Raw genomic sequence first — 19721 nt, forward strand, 5'->3', positions numbered from 1 at the left:
TTCACTTTGCTTCAAGCTCTCCTTTTCTATGTTTCAACTTTCTAATTTGATCTCTCCTGACTACTCAGCTCTGCATTACTCAAATCAGTCACTGCTGTTGGTACTCTCTCAATCATATGAAAGCCTTCTTTTAAATGTTTATGCTGACTTTCTGTCTATTTCTGGAGCAGTATAAGCTCAAACGTGATATACTTGTACTCTCACTGTGGAGTCTGTATGATGGATGGAGCAACGAAGGAGAGAGATCTAAATGCAATCTGTCAACCTCATAGTTAAAGTTAAAGTTTAACTATATGTTAGTTAACTAGGTTTTTCAACCTAAAACAAAACCTGACCATCAGTCAGTCAATGACATTACATAGTCAATATGGTGCATGTTTAGAGATAAAGATCTAAGAAATAAGAACACATCCATCAAATTACTTAAGTGCATTTGTTTCCAGATGTATTGTGTGAAGCAGCTTATTATAATGCAAACCAAATCAGTATTCTTTGTAAGATACAAAGAATATAAGAAGATATTATTTCCTTCTCTCTCTGCATTTTTGTACCTATAGGAAAAACACCTAACCTATAAGGACATGAAATATCACTATCACAGCCAAGTGAACATAAAATGCTGTAGCACCTCAGGAAAGTATGTCAGATATTTAAATTTTAGGAGGCTGGTGGAATAGGAAGGACCAAGGCAAATGTTCCATGTATAATACCAGAAATAAATGAAATGAACAGTCATGGGTAACACAATGGAGAAGAAACATGCATACTATGCTAAATCCTATAGCAGAAAAGGGCAATTCATAACTCCAGGAGTGCATTTAGTCACACCTTTCTGACTGGGTCCATGATGTCTCTCGGACTGAACCTTGAGGCAGCAAAACACAGGAAAGTTGAAGTGCAAATTTAAAACAATTAAATTTGATGCCTATTGAAATACGGTACCTTCTCATTATATTCAATTTAATATGGGATTATATTCATGCAAAAGAGCTGTGTGATAGTGAGATGGGCAGTATATAAATTTAATAAAAAAAATAAACCTACTCCAGTTCTTGCTACTAATAGCTAAACACTATTTAATGCATTTAATAGTTTTGCTTGCATGATTACCTGCCAGACACATGGTGCAAAAACAACTGATTGGTCATTCTGGAAAGAAATATGAAGTTCTAGATAGATCAACAGCCTTATTTAAAAATCAATAACCTACTAAGTAGATGCTAATTATACAATCAGTCAGTGATAGTTGAGAAAAGAGCTGTATAAGCTTTATAAGCTATATTGAACTTTAATACTTAGACATATCCGTTCAGAGCCAATCCTTCCAATATTACACATCGCTATATATTTCTTGCAAACAAGAAGTCTCCTCCCATTTCCATATATTGCTCCTCTAAAGTAGGCATGGGGTCATGCAGGGGATCAGTGAAGAGAAGATTGAATCTATTAGTGCCAAAACCCATTAGTGTGAAATGCATATTTTCATTGAATATTTTAATATTGTATCAGAACCAGGGGTGGGTTGCTGCCGGTTTAACTCCTGGTTTGCAACCCATGTGCATCAGGCGTGTGTGTGTGTGTGTGTGTGTGTGTGTGTGCATGCATGCACTGTTCAATGTGAATTGTTTTTTGCGCATGTGCAGAACAATTTACGGTGAACTACGCGGGCGCAGTCACTAAAATATAAAATAGTGGTGGCCCAGCAACAGTGAAGGAACCAGTTCAGGGGCATAGCAGACCTGAGTCACTGCCGGTTCTGTGATCCAGGCCTGAATTCTACTACCGGGTCAGCCAAACCAGGCCGAACCTGGAGCAACCTACCTCTGATCAGAACTATTTCTCTACTGTGGATAGATGTGTGTTTCTGTTTGTGCCGGTCTGTATATATGGATTGTACTCTTTTCAAATTAGTCAACACAACACGAGTAAGGAAAAAATAAACTGATAAGAGGTAGAACCCTTCAATTTTGCTGGTGAAGTTGCAACCAGATACACAACTCAACTTGCTCTGCAAAAGCCTGTAAGGTCAGTATAAGAATGAAGCAACTGAGATAGATGAACCATTGCTAGAATCACTGAATTCATTTATATACATCAAATATTTTTTCCTGAAAACCCAGAGGATGAAATAAAATGAGAGAAGTCAAATGTGACATGACTTTCTTTCAGATAAAAAAAAATCAAATTTGTGGACTAATGAGTGATAAGCACTCTGGGAAAGGAAATATATAATTCTTTGTTACATAAAATAAGCAGTATGTTCTGAAGGCTGAAGGAAAGAAGGACGGAGGGAGGGAGGATGGGAGAGAGAGAGAGAATCAGTACCTGCCCTCAAGTTGCTGCAATTCCTGGAGTAAGAAAAATCTCCTATGCCAACTGAAAGAGAAAGAAGAAAATATCCAGGCAACCTGAATCTTTGCAGGTGACTTGAATCTATTAAACAGAAGGACCATTGGACTTACCTGAGGGGTCATTTTCAGGCGCTGCGAAGGAGAGTCCAAGCAAGGGTTAAATACAGCCAAACTGCCCAGAACTGAACTGAAACTTTAAGCCATGGCTCTGGTGCTGAATATCTCCAGATTTTTCAATGAAGACGTGGAACTGTTGCGTGCTGAGAAGTCCAACACTGGATCAACAACAAATAGAACAGGAACAAGTCCAACCGGAACATCCAAGGAAAAAAACGTGATAACAGCAGAGCCAGACCTCAGGGTGGGGTGGACTCTCCTTCGCAGCACCCTGAAAACGATCCTCAGGTAAGTCCAATGATCCTTTTCCAGGGCGCTGCTCAGGAGAGTCCAAGCAAGAGACATACCCAAGATAAATGTCACTAGGGCGGGAAGCAAAAGCAGACAGGGTCTCTCCGCTGGAATGAATACCCTGCAGCACACGCCTCCCAAAGGCCCCTTCCACTGAAGCAAACTTGTCCAACTTGTAATTCCGCACAAAGGGAGATAAGGAAGTCCATGTGGCCGCTCTGCAAATCTCCTCGATGGGAGCCTGAGTTGCCAAGCCGCATTGTAGTTGTAGCCACTGGGGCTCTGGATGTTGAAGGGCCCCCTGGCAGAGAGAGATCTCACGTGGAGGAATCCGCCACGGATCCTGGACAGAAAGACTCACCAAGTCAGCAAACCAGGCCAAAAGGGAGCTACCAGAAGGACTTCCGCTGCCTCTGCCAGGATCTTCCTGATGACTCTTGGAAGGAGAGGTAATGGTGGAAAGGCGTAGAGCAGCTCTTTTGGCCAAGGGCAGTGCAGAGCGTTCACCCCCTCAGCCCTTGGGTCTTGAAACCTGGTGAAAAACTGGGGAAGATGAGAGTTGGCCGCTGTGGCGAACAGATCCATCTGGGGGCAACCAAACTTCTGAAGTATACGCTGGAACAGATGTGGGTGCAGGCACCACTCCGAGTGGTCGACAGTCGCCCTGCTCAACCAGTCCGCCTTGCTGTTCACCGTGCCGGAGATGTGCTCCACCCATCAACCTAGGTTGTTGGCTTCTGACATCAAGGATCTGGACCGCGTGCCCCCCTGACGATTGATGTGCACCTTCGTCGTGACGTTGTCCGTCAGCACCCTCACATGACGACCCTGAGTGCCCATCTGAAATCGAATCAGGGCCAACCGGACCGTTCTCAGCTCCAGCCAATTGATGCTGTGCGATGCCTCAGCCGAGGAGTCGGGTCATTTCCTTGAACGGAGACCCTCTCTTCAGGGCAGAAGACAACCACCACCTGAGCGAGTGATGCACCTTCACGGAGACCAGTATGAGCCTTGGTGAGCTGCTCTCATTGGACCTTTGATAAGGAAGGAGGAGCCACTGGGGGCGGCAAGGCTGAAGACGTGCCCATGGAATGATGGACAGACACGAGATCATCTTGCCTAGGAGCTGCAATAGTTGAACGATCTTGGCTCGAGGAGATTGCTGAACCTGCATGACCATCTCCCTGAGGCTTGCCACCCGCTCCGGTGAGAGGAAGACCTGGCAGGCGACGGTGTCGATGACGGCCCCTAGATGCTGAAGCCTGGTCGTTGGTTGAAGGTGGCTCTTTTCCAAGTTGATGGAAAAACCGTGACTCCAAACAACATGCAGCGTGTAATGCAGGTCCCTGACCGCCTGCTGAGGGGATGACGACTGGATGAGCACATCGTCTAGGTAGCAGTGCAGCCGCACTGGTCGCAACCTGAGGAATGCCACCACAGCTGCGAGGACCTTCGTGAACGTCCTGGGGGGCGATGATAGGCTGAACAGCAGGGCCCGGTATTGGTAGAGCTGACCGGCGTAAGTGAACCTCAGGTATCGGCGGTGGGCTTTGTGGATGGGCACATGGAGATAGGCCTCTTTTAGGTCTATGGAGGTCAAGATGTCTCCCGGCCTGATGCAGCCCAGGATAGATTGGAGGGACTGCATCTTGAACCTCCAATAGGTGATATGATAATTTAACCTCTTTAGATCTAGGATCCCCCTCCACCCTCCAGAGTTTTGGGGGACCAGAAACAGGATGGAGTAGAACCCTGTCCCCTCCTGACCAGGTGGGACTGGCTCTATGGCCCTGATTTCCCTGAGATGTCTTACTTCCTATTCCATGAGAGACCTTTTGACTGGACACGAGGGAACAGGGCACCTGATGAAATAACGGGGAGGAAGAGAGAGGAACTCTAAGGCAAGACCCAGCCAGATCATTTGTAAGACCCACTGGTCCGGCGTGACCTGCTCCCATTGGGCGTGGAACAATTGGAGCCGCCCTCCTATGGGAGCTGACTCCCAACAGTCACTTATATCTTCTGAAAGGACGGGAACCAGATCCCCCCCGAAAGGGATGTCTGGAGTAGTACTGTTGGCGACCCCTGTCCTGAAAGGACTGACGGTCCTGGGACCTGTCTGCCTGCTGGTTGAATGGCCGATGCGATGGAGTGGAACTGGAGGAAGGTTCCGTGTTCCGAAAGGGCTGCCTCCTGTAGGAGTAGAAGCCCTTCTTGTCGGATTTCTTAGAAAACGACGGCATCACCTTCTTTTTGTCCTTATTTTCAACTAGGACTGGATCCAGGACCTCCCCGAAAAGCTTGACCCCTTTGAAAGGGGCAGAAACCAACTTCCACTTGAAACGCATGTCCACATTCCAGTGCCTCAGCCACAAGAGACGCCTGGTGGTAACATTTGAAGCCAGGGCCCGAGAAGCGAACTTAGCCACACTGAGGGTGGCATCAGCTGTGTACTTGGTGGCTGCCATGATTTTGTTAATCTCTTGCCTCAACTTGGTATCCTTAACCGGAACCCTCACCATTAACTGCCTCAACCAGAGGAGGGCGGCCCTGGAAAGAAAGGAAGCCGAGGAGGACGTCTTAATTGCCCATGCAGCCGCCTGGTACATTTTATGACAGGCATTCTCAGATTTCTTATCCTCAGCTTTAAGGCCCTCCAAGAGATCAGGCGGAAGCACTGACATCGAGGTGAGGACCGCTACCGGAGGATCAATAGGGGGCAACTTAAGCAAATCCTCTAGGCTGGCATCCACAGTGTACACTTTCTTATCATTGCTTCTGGGGGTAGCCATGGTAGCTGGCTGGGCCCATTGTTTCTGAACCAAGTTAAGAAAAAGTTTGGGAATAGGAATGATCTCCTGGACCGAGACAGGTTCCTCAAACAAATCCCCAGACAAATCATCCAGTTCAGCAGGAGCCTGAACAGGTGGAGTGGACCCCATACGGGTAGCCAGCTTGGCCTTGTCCAAAATGGTTTTGAAATTGGAAATGTTAAATAGCCCCAGAGGTGTGGGCTTTTGAGCCGCAGCACCTTCATCCCCCCGAGAATTCAGCCTCCTGAACAGGAAGAATATCCTCCCTCTCCTCTCAGTCTGAATCCTCAGAACCTGAAGAGGAATGGGGGGAATGCAAGGTACGTGGAGGAGATGCGACCCTGGGAACTGGCTGGGGCTCTAGATGCTTAGTCTTGCGGGTGCGTTTGCCCTTGTGCAACATGCCCGCTTCGATGCCCTGGAAAATGGCCTGTTAATAACCTCCTGCATCTCAACTGAAAGGTCAGGCCCAAGATCCTCCATGGGGCGAGCCCTGGGTTTGGGCCTGGGAGGTGGATGTTGAGGGGCCAAGGGACCCGGAGCAGGGCCTTCCTCCAGATCCGAAGGGCAAGCAAAAAGATCAGCCTGATCTACCATTGAAGGCCCTGGAGATACTGCCCTAGACATGGAGGCCGTGGGTGAAAACTCCCGGCCCTCATCCTCGCTGTCTGAAACAGGCCTTGGCTGGGCTGGAGGGACCTCCATGGCGGGCTCCTCAGGAGACACCAAATGAGAGGATTGTGCTTGGTGCTGGGCCTTGGAGAACTGCTTCTCAAGGGCCTTTTGGCGACGCAATGCATCCTTGTCTGGCCCTCATCTCTGCTTAGGCCCAGGCCTGGAGTATGGTTTGGAGCCCCTGATGGCCTCCCTGGCAGCCATGCCGGCCTGCCTGGAGAAAGCCCTGGAAGGACCCCCTGCCTGGGTGGAATCCTTGGGAACCTGCTCAGCCATATGGTAAACTGTGGCCCAATTGATAACCAGGGGCTACCTCCACTCACCACCTTGCAAAAGCCCTGCAGACCAAACAGATGCTCCGAAGAGACGTGGGGGGGTGTCGCAGTACCAATATCCAGCCAGTTGGAATAAAGTGTGAGCGTTAACAGCTCCCAGCGCTTGCAGGAATGAAGGCTTGTGACCAGCGGCCCCAATCCTTGCCGCTCAGGTGGAAGGGACACAAGCCAAATTGCCAGCCAGGCTGGACAAAGAAGGCACCTCGCGGCTCCTGCCGTGAGTCAGGCTGCAGGCAGCTGCAGCACATGGTTTAATTAGAAACCGAAACCGCAAATAGCTCCAAAATGGTGGGCAGAAGAGAACTAACTAATTTAAAAGTTGCCGCCAAGTAATATAAGCCGAGGTGGTGCAGTGGTTAGGGTGCAGTACTGCAGGCCACTTCAGCTGACTGTTACCTGCAGTTCAGCGGTTCTAATCTCACCGGCTCAAGGTTGACTCAGCCTTCCATCCTTCCGAGGTGGGTGAAATGAGGACCCAGACTGTGGGGGCGATATGCTGACTCTGTAAACCGCTTAGAGAGGGCTGAAAGTCCTATGAAGCGGTATATAAGTCTAACTGCTATTGCTATTGCTAATTCCGAGCTCTGAGACACTGCACCTGCACGCCGGCCACCAAAGGCACGGATGCCAACCACAAGAGCCTCAGTGGGGACTTCCCCCCAGCGGGGGTCGCAGCAGCGCTGGTGTCGGAACTCCGACCCGGGCGCTTCCCCCAGCAGCTGCCTGAGTTCCGAGCGGCGCCTGGGTGATAAACAGGACGCCGGAGGAACGAAGAGTGAGCCAAGAGTGTAAACGAACTAAATAAATCTCAAACACACTCACTCAGCCTGCTCACACCCTAAACTAAGCATTACTTACAATAAAAAGCTCAAGAGAGTCCAAGCAAAGTAATAGAAATGAAGAGAAACTCTAAGCGCGTCCTACTGGAGATATTCAGCACCAGAGGCGTGGCTTAAAGTTTCAATTCAGTTCTGGGCAGTTTGGCTGTATTTAACCCTTGCTTGGACTCTCCTGAGCAGTGCCCTGGAAAAGAGAAAAATTCACAGAATTTTTGTTTTACCCTGTTTATTTCATCTGGGCCATTGATGGGGAAATACAGATCTTTCAAGCTAGCATTCACTTTACAAAACTTACTAGAGCAATTAAAGTCCAAAAGTTGCATTAAGGAATGAAGTAATCAGGAAATAGCCTCTGCTCATGTTCTACCAACTTCCAACATTTCTATCTGAAAATGAACTCCATAGCTCAGCTCAGCTGGAAGTAAATTCACCCAATTGCCAAGTTAGACCATTTTATGAGAGTGCACGGCTACATAGCTGATCTCTGACCTGTGCAAATCCTTATGAAAGTATCTTTATTCTTGGATAAGTAGTAGATGCAAGGATTGCACGTTATGAAAAGAATACAATACAATACAATACAATAGCAGAGTTGGAAGGGACCTTGGAGGTCTTCTAGTCCAACCCCCTGCCTAGGCAGGAAACCCTATACTGTTTCAGACAAATGGCTATCCAACATCTTCTTAAAGACTTCCAGTATTGGGGCATTCACAACTTCTGGAGGCAAGCTGTTCCACATTGTATATACAATGCATTGTATGCTGTTACTAGTTTGAAGGGTGATCGTTTTTATTTTGATTCAAGATTCATAATGGTTAGTTAGGTGCGGCCACCTGTTACAAATTTTAGGCATTGTGATGTTATCTAAAGAATGTCAGGTCCTCCTCCCATTTTGTGGGCCATCCCTAATCCAAGAGGCTTTCTAGATGCATTGAGATAATAAATTCCAGAATAACTACAAGGTTAGGAATCCTGCAAGTAGTAGCCACAGCACAACTATAGATCTAAGTCATATACAACTGAATGATGTCATTAAGAGAAAACATAATGACTAATGAAAGGGGCTGCACTTTTTCTCATAATGTCAATTATAAACATTTAATGGATTTCAATAGTCAATTGCCATGAATGACAATATTTTATCTCCAGATTTATTAATGGAAATGGGGTTTGTGAGCATTAAACTGAAGGCTATAGCTTAGATTTCTAACAATGTCAACCTTTTGGAACTTACTTCTCTCTTAATTTCTATGGGAAAGATGGGTAAAACTTTCTCAAGCTGAGGAACCCATAGTTCTACACCAGGGGACACATTCCAAAACGTAATGTGTAGCTTGATTTCATTTACATTTAATATAAATTTAATTAGTTAATTATAGTAGTATGATTAAAATTCATATCCTGACAGCAACCAATCTCTCTAGTCTAATCTAGAGATCCTAGTTTGCATATAATACTATAAGCGGAATAAACTTTGTTTTTCCAATGTGCTTAATGCACACTACTTAAATTGTGCCTTGTTTTTATATTTAGTTGTGATTGCGCCATATAGTGTAAGCATCTCTAAGTCTAAGTCTAGCAACCTAGGCCACACAATCTCTTTACTAAAAAGTGTTATATGAAAGACTGATTTGACCAAAACCATGATGGATAGTAAAATCTATTTCCTGATTACCATAGCATGGTATGGTGGATTGTAATTTGGATTATATAGGTGGAGTAACCTATAAAGAATAAAAATTAACAAAATAATTAATGAAAGAAAATTTGATCTTGTGTTTATGTGAAAATGGAGGAAAATATATAGAAATTAAATGAGTTGGGTTGACTTTCTGGATGCAGTTAAATGAAGATATATGGTTTACAGTATTTATGAATCAAAAGGCTAAAGACTTCGAAAGTATTAATTGGCATCATCTAGGTTGTGTATTTGTATAAAATTAAGAATTATAGGCTGGTCATAGTTGTATTTTATACTCCAGTGAACATTGATAATGAAACAACAGAGATGAGTTTTGTGGGAAAAATACAATAGTCTAAATGAATTCCTTTCAGAGGGGAAAGTTTCCCTGTCAGATGATATGAATGGCTGGTGGGAATGAGATGATAAAGTACAGAAACAGCTATTGGTTCATTCAGAAACCCAGAAATGAATGAGAATGGTGAATATTGAGTGTAAGTAAATGGGTAAAGGCACAAATAAATTCATATGCCCCTGTGGTAAAGGAATGAATGGGGATCTGATATATGATAAAATGATAAAAGACTGACATAATTAGTAAAGCATATGATGATGTTGAGAGATTTTTGAATGTGGGGCAAACCATTCGTTGGTAGAATCAAGAGTAAATCTTGGGGGAAACAGATATGGAAGAAAAGCAAATTGAAATGAGAATGACAATGCAACAATTGTAGGAAGCAAAAGAACAAATCTTATATGGAAAAATATGATAAATTAGATTAATCTTCCAAAAGAATGAACAGAATGTGAACAAAAGAAAATGTAGAAACTGATTGGAATAGAATGAAAAGAATTATGTTACAATGTGACATAGAAGTATATGCAATTACACTAAAGGAAATTATGAAAAAGAATACAAACAAGAGTTGAGAAAGTGAATGAAATTGGACAGCTGCTAATAGAAACATAGTGCATACATGTGGACTGGGAACTGGAAACTGAACATTTGTTTAAAAAATTGGCCCATTTTACAGTGTTATATTGCAGTAGATTGGATATATTGGAAATGACATAAAATGTACTGGCAATGGAGCATTTACTGTAACGGTATGATCAAACAAAACAGGTAAAGTTAATAATGAATGGTAATAAATTAATGTGAACTGAATATAAAGTGAGAGTTATGAAAGAAGAACACTGCAGTAGTTTGGTCATATAGACAATGAATGAAAATTGAATTGTAAAACAAATATATAAAGGAAGAGTTAATGGGTCAAGACTAGAAGAGCTTAAAAAACCCCACAATTGCATAGAATTGATGAGATTCTGAAAGAAAGATGAGAAATTTAAAGAAAAAATGCAATATATTAAACAGTATATGGATATAATAAAGCAAGGACAGTGCACAAGACAGAAATGTATAGAGAAGTATAATGAATGGTGTGAGTTTAAATTAGATTTAGATTTCTTTCCTTTTTTCTCTTTTCCCCTTTCATCTCACTGGTTGCATTTTTATACTTTTCTTCATATGGCATAGCATTATTTACCCTGAAAAGAAATAGCATGGTGAGTGTATATGTATAATGATTATGCTGCAGTCATATATTCTGCCAAATTAAAAATTGCAATTGGTGGCAGTTTTTGATTCTGGCTTTCTGGGACCACAGCTAATCCCAGAACCTTAGATTTCCTGGGTTGTACCCTTAGGCATACCTTTAGATGTACAGAGACATCTGCTTTTTGAAATATTATTTGTCCAGGTGCAGTTATAAGGGAGGTAGTAAGATGCCAGAACGTGTTTATTGCAAGAATTTTTATATTGTTTCTAATTATAAAAATCCTAAAGTTGTTTGCAATAAGTATGACAACATTAATAATACAGTAGGAAGAACTAAAACCAAAATTAAAAGTTTTAGAAATATTGTTAGAGAGAGAAGGCCAACAGAGGTGATTTTTTTAAAATAACTAAAACATGTCAACATTGGGGATTGTTGTTCCCCAGAAAGCACTGTTATAACTTGAAAGGTCATTACATGAATGATCATAAGTTGAAGACTATCTGTTTGTCTAAGTTTCTGCATTTCATTTAGAGCCCTGTTCAACACAACACTCTTCATAGGGAGTTTATTCAAACCATGCTAATTAGGTCAGAGATTGCAACCTCATGTAGCTACATTTTTCTCTAGAACAGTGATTCTTAAGCTGTTTGATTCCATTGCCCACAGACACACACACAAAAGAACTCTGTTCTTCTGCACAAGTGTCTTGGTACCCTGGTAAACTGGATCCTTGTAATTCTGAAGAATTAAAAATTGCTTCATATACCTCCTCCATATGCCCTAATCACTGCCAGTTTAAGGACCACCACCAATGTGAGCTGAAGACCAGAAGCACCCACATCTCATTGTTTAGGATAGAGAAGATGGAGGTTGGTCAAAAGTAAGGAAGGAGATAACATAATCATCAGTGTACTATCCATTATAATAGTAAATTTAAGAAGGTAGTTCAGATAAGGGACTTAGTAGCATGAGCACTGGTTTTTGCCATTCTGTTGCAGCACTAAGATTGTTGTCATTACCAGAAATATGTTTTGCTGCCCAAAATATACTGATGTTGGCTAAGGACTATTATTAAAAAATTGAATTCATGGGAGGAACTTGATCCAGCGAGTTTCTCTCTCAGCCAACCTCTTTTCCTTGGCTGGAGGAAAAAAATGGTAGATAAAAGTGTTACACAGAGTCTAAAAGCGCGGACACAAATAAATAAAGACTGCAGACGAGCTTCACAAGGGGAGACCTAAGTGCACAACTTAACAGCATGGATAATGTATCTCTCGATGCACTTGGCTAGTTTATTTAACAAGTGCAAATTAGCTTCAATTATTCATGATGCTCTTTTGTGCCAACCATTTTTTTGGTTTAACATATCCTGCAAAAGTGAAATGTGTTACTTCTGCAAGTAATATGATCAATCATCTTTTTTTTTCTCAATTAGCACATTTGTCTTTACAATAACAGTGTTCTTAGTCTGGATTACAGCCCTTGTATTTTCTATTTCAGTATGTAAACCCCTTCCTAGGGTGCATAGCATTTGATCGCTTAACTGAGTACAAATAGATCATTAGTTTATTGTAATAATGTATAAGTCTTAATTAGTACACCAATGCACAAGGCGGTTTATATAAATTGCAACTGGAGAGGTATTTCATGTAAATTTACTGATATATATTTCTACTATGGTATATCTTTAACTTGAGTTAAATCTTCCCCCCGAGTTTAGCCCCAAATCACCCACTAAATGTCTGAGATTGCCCACAGTAATCAACTGTGGCCTTTTCAGGGGCACAAGAGATGCCATGCTGTTCCATAAATATACCGTGTGTTGAATCTGTAATCCTCCTTATAATGCTACTATAATTCCAAGCAATCTAGCCAGCCAGGCCCATTGTGAGAAATACTGAAGGGCCATATACATCTACGAAACAGCACACAGTGTAATTCCAACAGAGGACAAAGCAGCAGCTGTTGCTGCCACTTCAATGGTGATCAAATTATATTTTTAAAAGAGACCTAGAACTGAAGACACATATTTCAGATTAATACAACAGTCTAGTGCTTAGGAAGAATCTGTCTCATCATTCCAATAATCAAAATAAAGTGTTCTTCCCACCATCACTTTAACATGGGATCAGAAAAATTTAAAAAATCACAACTATGATTAATGTTGGGGGATAATTGCTGAATTCCATTAAAGGAAAGATTATTATGCCCACCAAAGAAATAAAAAATAGCAAAAATTATAATTGTGCATCACTTTGAAACATCAACTCAACTAATGTGCAGGTGTGAATTTCTTCCAGAATTCTTCATTAGGCACAATGAAAGTAAATACAGTCACAGAGAGATGCTGCAGGTGATGGCTGACATTTAAGCCTATATTCAATTACCACTCTAATTGACCTTAGGTATTAAATTTAGGCTGAATTAGGAGCTGAATTGCTTTGTGTTTTATCTAGAACTCTACCAAGGGATCCTGGGATGACCCCAGCGGTGGGATTCCAAATTTTTTACTACTGGTTCTGTGGGCATGGCTTTGTGGGCGTGGCAGGGGAAGGATACTATAAAATCCCCATTCCCTCCCCACTCCAGGGGAAGGTTACTGCAAAATTCCCATTTTCTCCCAATCAGCTGGGACTCAGGAAGCAGAGAATAGATGGGAGCGGGGCCAGTCAGAGGTGATATTTACTGGTTCTCTGAATTACTCAAAATTTCCACTGCCGGTTCTCCAGAACTGGTAAAAACCTGCTGAATTCCACCTCTGGATGACCTGCCTTTAAAAAAAAAAAATTCCAACTGCTAATGCAGTATTCTCTTTGTATAAATGAAGACATTTTAAAAAATTCTTATGGTCCGATTAATGTTACTGGCAGAGAAGCATTTTTTTCCCCTCTGTCTCTCTCTGGTGAATTTTATCGTGTGGTTTCATTTAGTCATGCAACCCTTTTCCAGAGATTTCTGATGAATAAGCAAGTAGCATATCCAAAGGAAATGAAATCTCACTTGCAGTTCTTGTGAACTGTAAAGATAGAGAAAAGCTTGTTTAACCTCACTGGGCAGCTCCGTGTAAACATGGCAATGTGCTGATATCAACCATATCACAGAATAAGTTGTTTGGGGAACATGAAATAAAGTTTAGCACTTATCTTAAATTTTAGTAACCTTAGAAACATAGATACACACATTATATATATAAAGGTAAGTATGCACACACACACATAAATATACAGGTGGTCTCCCTTGAATGAAAGTAAAGAATAACACTCACTCCAGCTTTGGCTTTTCCACATTGCAAACTTAGATACCACTGGCTATGTTTAATTATGTCATTCCTATAAAAAGTCAAAACAAAAAGGCAAGATTCAAAGCTGTCCTTGATCCAAAGTGCTCAAAGTCAAGTGCAGTTGCAACAACAACAGATCTGCCCTAAAATGTTTACAGTGACATACAAAGAGGGGAAAGAGTATTAATTATATCAACTTTACTTTTTCAGTTCACCTGTCCTGGAATGCTCTGTATGTTTGAAGTTAATCAAGGTGAAAGGTATGTGCGCATTAGCTGTATGACCAGAAAGCTGTGGTTTTCTGTATCTTTTGAAAACAGGAACATTTGCCAGCAAAAAAAAATGTTTCCACGGAGTTTGTATCGCTCTATGAACAATACCAAATGTGAACAAGACATAATTAAATATCTACAGATTACTTGGCTGAAATTTTAAATAATAAACAAGGTATTATTTCTCATAGTTCAAGAAAGCACTGACTTTGTCTACTTGCATGACATAATCTTGACATGCTGATTTTGCACCATTGTCCCACTCTCACTCAATTTGCAATTCTCCAAAACAGTTTAAATACAACTCTCAGCCCAAAATATTTACTTATCTACAGCACGTGTGTCAAATTCGCGGCATCACATTGCCATCATATGACATTTTGTGACATTTTCCCCATTCATGGAGCTGGGATGGGCATGGCCTGCATATGATGCATCCAGCCCATCCAGCCTTTGACACCCCTAGATTCTACAGCAATGTATATATGGGGAAACAGAAGCTTCCCCTGATCAGTTTTTATTAAACCTTATACCAGTCATTTGGTTTTTAATTTTATTTCCCATTACCTCTCAGCTTTTGGGGTATTTGATTTTTTTTAAATCATCTTGTTGATTGTGTTGTATTTCAAGTGAATGGAATTACACACTTTGTGTGGGAGGTGGGAGAGGGTGTTCCATAAGGTGAGCAGAAAAAGCTTCTGAGTCTTATCAAGTGTACCTCCCTAACAGACTAGACTCATTTATTTATTTAAATGCTGCCCATCTCACAGATGGCATAGCATTCCTCTTCTGCTGGATCTGATGGGCTGGGCTGATGATCCTTACATCACCCATAGATTATAAGGCGATCATATGCAGCACAGAATTTGCTCGACATGTGTATCTCTATAATTGACTCCTCTATCTATATGAAAACAACAATCATCCTATTGCGCAGACACCAACATTTTGGGTGGGGCAGTCAGGATGTGATGCACTTGTCCCTAGTTTCATTTATATAATTCTAATTAATAAAGGAAGTTAAAGACCTAATAACACCAGTGATAGTCCAAGTTATGAGGTATAGAACTAGCTTTGGTACCTGCACCTGCCTTATCCATTTTTTCCTAGTGTTTAAATTAAGAGGACTAGGCACAAGAAAAGCAATCTCTGCTCAACAAGTTCAAGTCATACTAAACCTTTGTTGATCTCACGTCCTAGAAATTAGATAAATCAAGATCATTTCCTCTCACTTTACAGAGATGGAGTCCTCAACTGACGGCCCTAATACCATTTGTTATTAAATTTGTTGTTTTTAAAAAAGTCCTTAACTCTACAAGGCTATGAGAACGACGGAGTCAAATCTAATGGAACAGGCTAATCTCAAGAAAGGTCTATTAAATTCAAATTTGTCAGGTTTCATTACTTCCAGTACTTATCCTCAATGACAGTAATTTCCAAGATCATTTTATTATTCACTATATTACAATGCTGCACTGTCGATGACCCTGTTTCTTCAACAACATAGATCACATTTTGCTGAACTCATAATTGGCTTGAAATCCTAACAACTGTCACTCCTCCAGCCTAGTTTCAAATGGAGAAATTAGCAGTGTAAACTAATGCAGGTTTAGAAATCTGAAAATAGGAACTCACCCTCCAACTTCTTTGTGCTATGCTCACCACTATGCTAATCTTCAGTGAGAAGAAACATTAATGGATTTGTGTACTGCTCCATTGTAGAATCAGCTACAGCCAATAGACTGATACCCTGAGCTTCTATTATTCCGAGCTAGCCCTTTAATGCTCCATTTGGGAATAACTGAAGAAGACTTGTGTTTGGTCTCGGATTTTGCTCATGCAAGAGTAGTTGCTAGGTTGGTTGGTAGAATTAAACATGACGACCATGAGTCTTGCCAAAAAATCAAAAGAAAAGCATCAAGCCATTCATAAGTAAAGGTAAAGGTTCACCTCGCACATATGTGTTAGTCATTCCCGACTCTAGAGGGCGGTGCTCTAAGCCAAAGACGTCACTGTGGTCATGTGGTCGCCATGACTAAATGCCGAAGGTGCACGGAATGCTGTTACCTTCCCACCAAGGTGATTCCTATTTTTCTACTTGCATTTTTACATGCTTTCGAACTACTAGATTGGCAGAATCTGGGAAAAGTAACGGGAGCTAACTTGAACCGCTGAACTGCCGACCTTTCTGATTGACAAACTCAGCGTCTCAGCCATTGATCTAGCAATTCTTTTAGAGAGATCTAATTTGGCTTCCATTTCTCACATGTTGGTTTCTTCCTCTTTGATAATTATAATCTTACTATGGAGGCTCCTGAAGGAAATGCAAACATACTACTTGCATTTTTACATGCTTTCGAACTGCTAAGTTGGCAGAAGGTGGGACAAGTAACGGGAGCTCAGTCTGTTACCCAAGCCATTCATAAAAGGACTCAAATTTGTACAATATAGGAATGCATTCATGTGCCAATACTAATTTGCATGTGTTCATTAAAAGTAAATTTTGAAAAATTATTATTAAAAAGTACTATATTCTAATACATGAAGGGAAGTCACAGGGAAGATATCACCATAACCATAACCCTATGATAACCAAAGCATCGTAGGATAAGACAAAAGCAGTGGAGGAAAGTATGTTTTACAATGAGAGAGCCAAACTTAAAATAAAGCGGAATTTCTTTACTGTGAGAGCTATTAAGCAATGGAACTGCCTACCTTCTGAAGTCATAGGGGCTCCATCACTGAAAGTTTTCAAGAAAATGTTGGACAGCCATTTATCTGGTATGGTAGGAAGATTCCTGACCAGGGAACTAGAAGACCTCCAACCTACTTTCCAATGAGCAATTATTTGATTCTTGGAGAAGGCTACGACTTGAGACAATCTGTTCAATCGGCTTTATAGTCCAAACAAAAAGGTGAAGGAAAGTTTAAATTGGGAATGCTTTTCAACAAACAGAGAACTATCTTTTCCCAAAAAAAGTAGGGCACACAGTCTCCTGCATAGTTATTTATATTAATTGCAGATGCAGGGGTTCCCTTTTAAGGGGGATTAAACTATTTTCTCTCGCGTATTTTATTTTTGCTTAGGCTGGCTGCACTTCAGCAGCAATTTAGTAAACAAAATAAAAGGCCCATCATGTTCTTAATGTACAGCCTGACATTCTTGGTGATTTGTAGCTCTGAGTTTTGGCAAGAGCAAGGTTTAAAATGATATTTTCTTGTGTTCACCACATTAACATTTGGAAATGATTGAAATATCTGCTGCTCACAAAATAATGTTTGCACATTGGATTCTTCACTCAGGTACTAAACAAAGTGCACACACAAACATGAAGTCTGGGTTGTAAAATTAACCTGCACCCTCTTTCTTTAATTGCTTAATTGTGAGAAATTGTTTCAGTTATTAATCAGTGATGCAAAATTTAACAATATGAGAATGTTGGATAAAGGAAGAATACCAGAATATGTATTCATGTATGTTCAGTTATTTTAGTTATACAGTACCACTTAGACCTAGTAACGTGAGGATGGATAATGGATATGCTGTCTCAGAAACATTAATAATAGATGAAAATAACAGACCAAACAGGATATTTTTAATTTGATTACATTTTTGGAATTAGAATTTGGGGCTCTCATATCTGCAATGCCCTTACTTATCCATAGGAAATCTTGCAACTTGAAGGTGACAGCTCACCACCTTAGCAAGTTCCCAGTAACCAAAGGCCTTAATACCCAGGTAAAGTTCAAGAATGTTCTGTGATGTCATTAACATGGGTTTCCAAGCTAGTCTGAATTATAGAATTTTTACTAAATAAACTGCATGGTCTTAATATGGTAGGGTGGTGGAGTCAGAATATACAGGTAATCCTCAACTTACAACCATTTGTTTAGTGGCCATTGGAAGTTACAGCAGCATTGAAAAAAATGACTTATGACCATCCCCCAGCATCCCCAAGGTCACGTGATCAAAATGTGGACACTTGGCAAGTGATTCGTGTTAGATCAGGTAAAGGAGAGGCACACAAAGGCTACAGTAACAACAGCTCTTTATTGCAAATGAGAAACATCTGGCGAGGCTGAGCCGGACAGCAACCCTTTTAAAGGGGGCTGTCAGACCTTTCGACCAATAGGATTCAACCTCTGTTCCCGCCGGAGCAGCGGACCTTGGTGGAAACCATTGTCGCTAGGGTGAATAGCTAACACCCCTCCCCTCTTGGATGGAACAATCCTACTGGTAACGTAGTCACGCAGGTAGGCGGGTCTTTGGGTAGTTCTGCCTGACCTACGCAGTTCAGTAGGAGGAGTTTCCTTGGACAAGTCGGACAGACCTGTTTGTTCTGCAGCCCCGCTTGGTGGAAATTCCTGGAACTTTTCACAGGCCACGGATGGAGCTTCTGGAGCTGGCTTGCTCAGAGCTCGCTGCAGGCCTGCAACAAAATCAGATAATTCTTCCGGAACCCTCGGGCTTGAGCTGGCCAAGGAAGGAGTGAGAGTTTGCTCTGTTTGGGTAGGGCTTTGGCTAACTTGTGCAGGAGTTACCTCTGGTTGTCTAAGAGTGGAGTTGGAGAGGCGGCCATGGAATTGGTCAATATGGCTTCTCCAATTCCTACCGTCCTCGAGCTCTACCAGATAGGAGCGAGGGTCAGTGATGCCTATTATTGTGGCAGGTATCCACAGAGTTCCCCCGGTGTAGTTGCGGGCGTATACCGAATCCCCTATGCTAAATGTCCGAATCTTGCTTGTGGAGTCTGGGGGCGATGCTGTAGAATAATTGGGGTGTAGCTGGTCTAAGTGGGACCTTAGCCGGTGACCCATGAGACGCTCGGAGGGGTTTCTTCCAGTGGTGGCGCTGGGTGTGATGTGCTGGATTAGTAAATAGTCAACCCATGTTTGACAATCTCCCGGGCCCATCCTAGCAAGGGCCTCTTTTGCCGGTCTTACCATTCTCTCTGCCTGACCATTGGAGGCCAGATAGAATGGTGTGACCACGGCATGCCTGATTCCCTAAGTTGCTAGGAAGGTCTCGAATTGCATGGCCATAAATTGGGGCCCGTTGTCAGAGACCAAGACGTGGGGCAAGCCGTGTGTGGAGAAAAGTCTCTGTAGCACCTTGATGACCGCTTCTGCTGTAGTGGAGGTCATCAGGACTACCTCTAACCATTTCGAGTAGGCATCCACAACTACGAGAAATGTGTGGCCAGCAAAGTCAATGTGCACCCTAGATCATGGTGCTTGAGGTCGCTCCCACTCCTTAGCGGGCGCCTCTGGGGGAGCTGGTCTGGACTCCTGGCACGGTGTGCAGGTAGCCACTCATTCTTCAATCTCCCTGCCCATGTTAGGCCACCACACATAACTCCTAGCCAAAGACTTCATCCTGATGATTCCAGGATGCCCTACGTGTAAAGCCTCTAATACTGCAATGCGCAGTTTGGTTGGAACAACTACCCAGTCCCCCCCACAGTAAGCAACTGTTAACAACTGACAGTTCATTGCGTTTGGCAAAAT

This window comes from Thamnophis elegans, chromosome 1 (assembly GCF_009769535.1).
Source record: "Thamnophis elegans isolate rThaEle1 chromosome 1, rThaEle1.pri, whole genome shotgun sequence".
NCBI lineage: Eukaryota > Metazoa > Chordata > Lepidosauria > Squamata > Colubridae > Thamnophis > Thamnophis elegans.